Raw genomic sequence first — 8,198 nt, 5'->3', positions numbered from 1 at the left:
CGAGTGCGAAGCACAACTCAGGGTCAAAAGTGGAACGTGAAATTTGGATATGGTTTTGTAGTCAGATTTGCGAGAAAAACTTCAGCTACCCGTATTTCTCGACTGAGACGTCAGTGGGAGCTGTAATTTGTATGGCAAGGAGATTGAGCAACCCTTCATTCGTATTAAGGGAATTTAAGCCCAGAAACTTTGTAGTTATTAATATTTTGGTTATAATAGAAAATATTCATTTTTCTGGTGACGTCACACTCACATTAGTTAGCCTGCATACGTCATAAGCTAGATACGTCACCTTTTCCTGTTAAGGCAAACTTTCCCGGCGTGCTTTTATGGCTAAACAAACACCACTGCTTTGCACATGGATGCCTTGCCCACGCCAGGGCTACAAGAGCCGCATTGTTAGCATTGTATAATACTTAAATAAGGTACCTCTGCAATTGAATTATTCTTAGTTATTTTTTTTTCTTATTTTAATTTATTTCTTTCGAAAATGTACTCTATCACATAATTCCACTGTCTTAGTTTGGCCTAGGCCTAGTCTTATGCCTCATCGTCCCCCGCTACACAGTACATCAGCAGCCCCTCCCCCATACAGTACAGACGTTTGCTAGGTAACAACGTGATTGCACCTTCCTTACCAGGTGTTCATGTAACATTGACATAATTGTTAGCTAACCAGTTGTGTGTATTTCTTTGTGAAAATGAGTACCGCGGCGTACTCATTTTCACAAAGCATTTGCATCCCCTCTTGGAAATTTAGCTTACACTTATGAATTTAGGGAGCACTTAAAATGTGAAATAATTATTTCACTACCCGACAAACTCCGAACTTAATTCATTCATTAGTCCTACATAATAGTTTCATATTGCTGTACTATATACTCCAACATCACTGGCGCATGGTAACAACCAACTGACTGCAGACCATTTTCGGTCACACATTACTCTCCATAACACAGCACCCCCTAGTTCCGTCACCTCTGGATCGTTCAATTTGCGTTTTGGAGGCGTATCTGAAGACAGAAATGGAAATGAAATTGAGAAAATAAAGGATTTGATCACTAATAAACTGAACTTGCCTAACGTCATTATAGAAAATGCTCACCGAACAGGTAAGCCTCGTGGGTCTAATGATAAACCTAGGCACATAGTTGCAAAATTTATTTACCGTCCTCAGCGTACAAAGGTTTTACCAAGGCAAGAAGTTTGCTAAAGGACAGCAATATTTTTGTCATAGATGATCTATGCGAAGCTGACTTGCTTAAAAAACGATGCATCGGAGACGTGATGACAAAGGCTTATAGTGAAGTGAAGAAGCCATCATTCCGTAGCGGAAACCTCTATATAAATGAACGGTTGCACTCCTAAAAGAAGTCTGATACGTGTACCGGTACTAGAACTATACAAAACTTAATATAGGCCTAAACATTATTATTTGTTTATGAAGACGGAGCAAGTAAACTAATTGTTTCTGTATTATTTTTATAAATCGCTGAAAACTCGACAAAAGAAATAACGAAGTCATGAGGTTCTTTATTATCGTACTCGCGTGAATAAGCGCCCGGGCGCTTAAAATATTGTTTGCCTTTCTGATGGGCGCTTATTCAAACGGGGCGCTCATTTGAACGGGGCGCTTATGAAAACAGAGTGGAAATTGAGGGGGCGCTTGGAAATAGATGAAAATCGGGGGGTTCTTATGGAAAATTATTAAATTAAAGAGGCACTTTTTGAACGAAAAAAGATTATATATGGACATTCGAATGGTGGTTAGGCGGAAAAGATAATAGTCCATGGCTCATGACAAGAATGCTGTGAATATTTACATCACAACAGAATAGCAGATGCAATTAGTGGTGGTAAGTAGTGGTTAGCTTGTTGGCCATCGGCCGATTGAGATGAGCAGGATGGCAGGATCATTGTATATTCTCTTGAAAATTGAGATGAGAATGTGCTAAAGGTCGGAAAATAAAAAGAGGAGTAGGACTAGGCATAGACAAATATGTAAAAAGAGTAAAGTTGGAAATATACTGGTTGTCCAGGGATCGGAGCTCTCATCTGTCCAAGAGAAATATTCTCATTTTGATATTGACCTAGCTCAGAAGAATGTGATTCCACTCTGCAGCTCAAATCATGCCAACAACCACAGTCCCAGGATTGATTGGATTATTAACTTCCTAAAAAGAAAATCTTATGATTTATGAAGGTGCGCTTATTCAAACAGGGCGCTTTTTTTACGTTAGGAGGGGCGGTTATTTGAGAGAGAGGCGCTTATTCAAACGGGGCGCTTATTCGCGCTAGTACGGTATTGATATTTTTTTTGATTATTTATTTATTAGTGTTGATACCTATTTGTTATCTTGCAGTATATTTTTGTGTTCGCACTTTTAATAATATCAAGTTCCTAAAAATATATGTTTTAAATTATGACATGTGCTTTATGTAATTCAAATTTAACACCTGATTCAGCGTCGTGCATATCTTGCAATATTACAGTACACTTGAAATGTAATAATAAATCAGAAAACAAGCTGTGTTCAAACTGTGCCAATATTATTTTTCCTTTTAACCATATTTAAGATGACACCGAATTTGTTCATGAAGTTAAACATTTTTTTCTAGATCATAAGTTAAACTTAAATAAAATCTCTCAATTTAAATCCCTTTGATATTGATTTATATGATAGCAATGCAGATAGTAACTTATTCTTTCCTGAAAACAATGATGTATGCACATTGATACATTGAACTCATTGATAGTTTTAATTTAAAATATTTTTCTTTTAGCACTTTTTATCTAAATGCCAGAAGCTTAGTCAAACACTCGATGAAATGAAAGATTTCTTAAATACAATCAATCACGAATTTACTGCATTGTGTTTTTCAGAGACGTTTTTTAACATTTTTAAAATTAACTTTCCTATTTACAGTATACCTGGCTATAACTTATTGCACAACTCAGGCTCTGATAGGCCAGGAGGTGGTGTCGCCATATACCTAGATTAGAGACATCAATACAGAATGCGTAATGATCTTTCCTCTATTATTTCTAGTACCGCGGAAACTTTTTATTGAAATCAATGCTCAACCTAAAAATATTATTCTTGCAGTGATACAGAAATCCTGAAATATCAGTTAATACTTTCAATAAAAATATTTCCAAAATCCTTAAAATTATAAGTAAAGAAACCAAAACTTCGTACCTTACTGGTGATTTCAACATTAATTTACTAAATTGTAATACCCACTGCCAAACATCAGAATTCAATAATAATAATATGTTTAATTTTAATTTTTATCCTCTAGCTACTAAACCAACACGAATTACAACGAAAACTGCAACCCTCATTGATAATATTTTTTCTAATAACATTATAAAAATTACACCTGGTATTTTCTATTCTGACATATCTGATCATTTTCCCGTTTTCTTTTTAAACAATAGCATTTCAGCTGACAGCTGACTTTTACAAATTGGTCTGATCTATATAATAATGATGACCCTAACTCTTCTTTCAACTTATGTAATTCTACATTCAAATTGATATATAGCAGGCATTTTAAAAAACAAAAATGTAGACGGAATTTACGCAAAGAGAAACAACCTTGGAATTAAAATTAATTAATTCATTAATAAAGTTCATTGATACCAGAAATAATTTATACATAAAAATATTTAAGAACTAATAGAAATTTATATAAAATTAAATACATCAGCTATAGAAATAAACTAACTAAATTGCTTAAATATGCTAAGAAAAAGCATTACATTGAAAAATTTAATAATTACAAATTTAATGTACAGAAAACTTGGAAAACTTTTAATAATATGCTTGGAAAAAACTCTAAAAAGCCTACACCATCTCATTTTTATATATAACGACAACAAATAACTGACCCTTTATCTATTTCTTCTTATTTTAACGATTATTTTACAAATATTAGTCCTAAATATGTAAATAGTGTATTGGTAAACCCCAAATCAGCAATCTGAATTTTTCATCATTTCTAAATCAGCCCCTACTAAGCTCTATTTTTCTTACACCTATAACGCATTTTGATGTATACGATTTAATTCAAATATAAACATCAAAAAACGCTCCAGGATTGATAGTTATTACAACAAAGTAATTAAATCTGTGTTATCCTTTATTTCTACTCCATTATCCTGTATATATATTTCTTTACTCAATGGTATCTTCCCAGATAGTCTTAAAATCGCAAAAGTTATTTCAATTAAAAAAAAAAAGAAGACAGGCCTACATCAGTTTAATAATTATAGGCCTATTTCATTACTCCCCTGCTTATCCAAAATATTCGAACGATTAATTAACAAAAGACTTTATAATCTTTTTGTAAACATAATAGTATTTATAATAGACAATATGGCTTTAGAAAACAATATTCCACTGACCTTGCATTAATTGACATCTATAACAAAATGACTTATGCCTTAAGCAAAAACAAAATAACAATCGGAATTTTCCTTGATTTGTCGAAGGCCTTTGATACCATTAATCACGATATTCTTATTCATAAGCTTGAACATTATGGTATCAGAGGCCTTTTACTACAATTGATTCAAAGCTAATTGTCAACCGTCAACAACTTACTTTTTTAAATTCTGTTGAATTTCTTTATTACCAATAACGTGCGGTGTACCTCAGGGCTCGATTTTAGGACCTCTTTTGTTTCTAATTTATGTTAATGATATTCCAAATTGTTCTAAATTATTTAACTTTATTTTATTCGCAGATGACACAAATATTTTAATATAATTTCTCGAAATTTATTAATGATGAACAAATTAAAGCTTTATCTGCCGATATTCTATTAATTTTATATAACACTCTTATTTTACCGTACCCTTCTTACTGTAATATTGCATGGGCAGTAAATACAAACAAATTCGAATCATTATGTCCTTGGTTAAGTTTGGAAAGTACGAAATATGACAAGTTTTTCCTCCTTCAAAAACGTGCTTTGCGTATTTGTGCACATGCATCATATAGGTCTAGTTCCCATACCAAACTTTTATTTCATAGTTTTAAAGTTCTTAATATTTATGACTAAATAAACTTCAAAAAGCTATATTTATGTTCATATTATTTAAACAAACTTTACCTTCTCAATTAAATGATTTATTTACATCAGTTTCCTCTGTTCACAATTATCCCACAAGATTTTCTACAAACAACTGTTTTTCAACATTACTGGGCAATACACAACTTAGACGGTTTTCGATTTTCAGTGTAGGCCCCAAATTGTGGAAAGATGTATGTATGTATGTATGTAATTAGATTTATATAGCGCATAACACCGGGGTCTCTATGCGCTGATACAACAGAGAGCAAAAAAGAAAACTAAACCATTGATCTATTCTAACGATGACTCACCTATCCTACAAAAAAGCAACAAAAAAGAAGGGAAAGAAAAACTAATATGCAATTCTGAAAAGATGTGTCATGAGCCTTTGTTTAAATGGAGTAAGAGACGGCGCTTCGTGTCCAGAGGCAAAGCGATATACACCCTGAACTTATAATATTGACAAACTATCCATCACCAGCTTTAAAAATCCTTTAAAATGTCTCTGGTCTCGGCATATGGTGAGTAATACCATATATTTATTTTCTAATTATTTCACTGTTTTCTGATTGTATATTATTTATTTGTTGAATCAGTTATACCGATTAACTTTCTTTTTGTGAACTAAGTTTACATAATTTTATTATTTGCCTTTTTTAAATATTGCAAAATTATTATTATTATTTTGTTTTGTTTTTGCCTTTTGTTAAGGGGGCTATTAGCCTAAAGAACTGTGCTCTGCGCAGCACATGATTTTATTATAGCCTCCTCCACATATACTGTATATTGTATATTTTTATGTTATTTGTGGAAAATAAAAGAAATCTAAATCTGAATTTGAATCTGAATATTATTTTTATTTTAGTCTTAATTGAAAGTTTATTTTTTAAGATAATAATTTTAATTGTAATTATAATATTATTATTGTCGTCCATTAAGATGATTTCCTGATCTTTATGTTTTTCTTGATGCAGTCTATTTTTCACTTTTGTCTTATATTTATATGTATTTGTATTGGTTTAACCGTTGTTCTTTTGTATGGACATGAAATTCCGAAATAAAAGATGAATGATGAATTAATGATGAATGAATATATAGTTTTTGTGGCTACTGAAAGTAGCTACTATGTCATCGAATGGTTTGGCGAGGCAAATGACTGTGAATCTCGGTACCAGTCGACACCTTTGATCACGAGCCAATAAACGCTAATAATAATTTCTTGCGAATATTTCCAAGAAAATACGAAAGTTTACGAACGCAGGACGTTACGATGTTACGAAAATTACTCGACACTCAGCGGATCTTTTTAGTTTTATTTTATGTTAGGTACCAGCTGCCTCCACGTTTTTTTTTTTTTTTTTTTTTTTTAATTTTATTTGTAGGTAGACCATGTTTGATTTCACTAAATTTGACAACTTTAGGTCTAGGTGAGCTACTGATTTCCATGTGTTACTATTAGTTAGTATTATTACTTAAAATGAAAACTTGTTTTGACGTTTTATTTCGAGTCTTTTTCCGTGAGTTTCCGTTTTATAGCTAGACGCGTAGTATTCTGATTTATCATTGGCCCGCCGGTGGAGCGACAATTTTTGTCGAGTCGTCGACTCAAGCCCTTGCTAGAACTACGCCTAAGCCTAGTTTACCATACATAAAGAACTAGTAGCAGACTGGCTTAATTACAAACTAATACTTTAGGCCAAGATGTGATTTATACAGAATCTCAGAATATTCAGCACTTCAAGGATGGCATTCCACGGAGAGGAGAGCCTATTCATGAGATAGGACTAGGCCTAGCCTACTTAGGTTAGGTAGCTAGCTAGTTCTACGAGGGAGTTATTGGTTATACTACGGTCGTTTCAGCAGCCATGTTTATACATATAAGTTTTAAAAATCATGTTGTAGCTAGGTAAGTAGTAGGACTATTGCTAATGAAACTATAGGGCCGCCTAGGCTAGGTAGGTAAACATATCTGGCTAAACGACCTATAGTGTATCTGGGCATAGTTAGGTTTAGGCCTACGCCCTACTACTACTACAGTTCAGTTAATAAATGTCTAGCAAGTGGGGACTCTTGAATCGGCCTGCAGCTGGACTTGTGATAGTTACTTATGATCAGGTCTAGTGTAATAAATATGCATTTTTCATTAGTCGTTATACATGTTAAAATTATTACTGTTAATACCGGTAATAATAAATATAAATATATAATAAATATATGGCAACAATATAAATATATAACAAAATATAAATGAATAAATTATTTATTTTTTATATATGTAATATTTATGCTATTAACTACAATATATTAAATAATATTAATGCATTCTATACAAATTAAAATTAATAAATAATATAAATAAAATATAGACAAATGTAAATACTTATATACATACATGCATGTAAAGATATAACAAATATATTACAAAAATATATATTAAAAACAATATATTACAGTAACATAACATTTAAAACATTAGAATATATATATAATATATATATATATATATATGTAATATTAAAATAAAAATAAATATATTAATATATATACATATATATACATATATACATACATATGTATACATATACATATATACATACATATATATACATATATACATATATATACATATATGTATGTATATACACACATTTATGTATATATATACATATATGTATATATGTATATATAATATTTAATATAATATAATATATAATATTATAGTAACATAACATATTTAAAACATTAGAATATATATACATATATATATCTTAAATTAATTATATATATATATATATATATTAAATTAATTTTTACTATGAAACGGGCAGCAAAATTGTAAACCAATATTACTGTTAATTTATGCTATTAACTACAGCATATTAAATAATAGTAATGCATTTTATACAAATTAAAATTAATAAATAATATAAATAAAATATAGACAAATGTAAATACTTAAATACATACGTATAAAGAAATAACAAATATATTCCAACAGTATATATTTAAAACTATATTACAGTAACAACATATTTAAAACATTAGAATATATTTATATATAATATTTATATAAAATATTAAAATAATAAATATATTAATATATATACATATATATA

At 30.6% G+C, this 8,198-nt stretch overlaps 1 protein-coding gene and 1 long non-coding RNA gene across 2 annotated transcripts in view; both read left to right on the top strand.

The window, feature by feature from the left end:
• Positions 1 to 8,198, top strand: part of LOC117115753 — a 28,630-nt gene that overhangs the window by 16,248 nt on the left and 4,184 nt on the right. The window lies entirely within an intron of this gene.
• The window catches only part of LOC117115755, a 2,547-nt gene continuing 1,006 nt past the window's right edge, over positions 6,658 to 8,198 (top strand). Inside the window, exon 1 of the long non-coding RNA XR_004446605.1 lies at positions 6,658 to 6,988. This is a non-coding gene — a long non-coding RNA (uncharacterized LOC117115755). The remainder of the gene's footprint in view (positions 6,989 to 8,198) is intronic.

This window comes from Anneissia japonica, unplaced genomic scaffold (assembly GCF_011630105.1).
Source record: "Anneissia japonica isolate Jap-2015-1 unplaced genomic scaffold, ASM1163010v1 scaffold288024_len131450_cov157, whole genome shotgun sequence".
Taxonomy (NCBI): domain Eukaryota; kingdom Metazoa; phylum Echinodermata; class Crinoidea; order Comatulida; family Comatulidae; genus Anneissia; species Anneissia japonica.
This window is presented reverse-complemented; position numbering and strand designations above follow the sequence as displayed.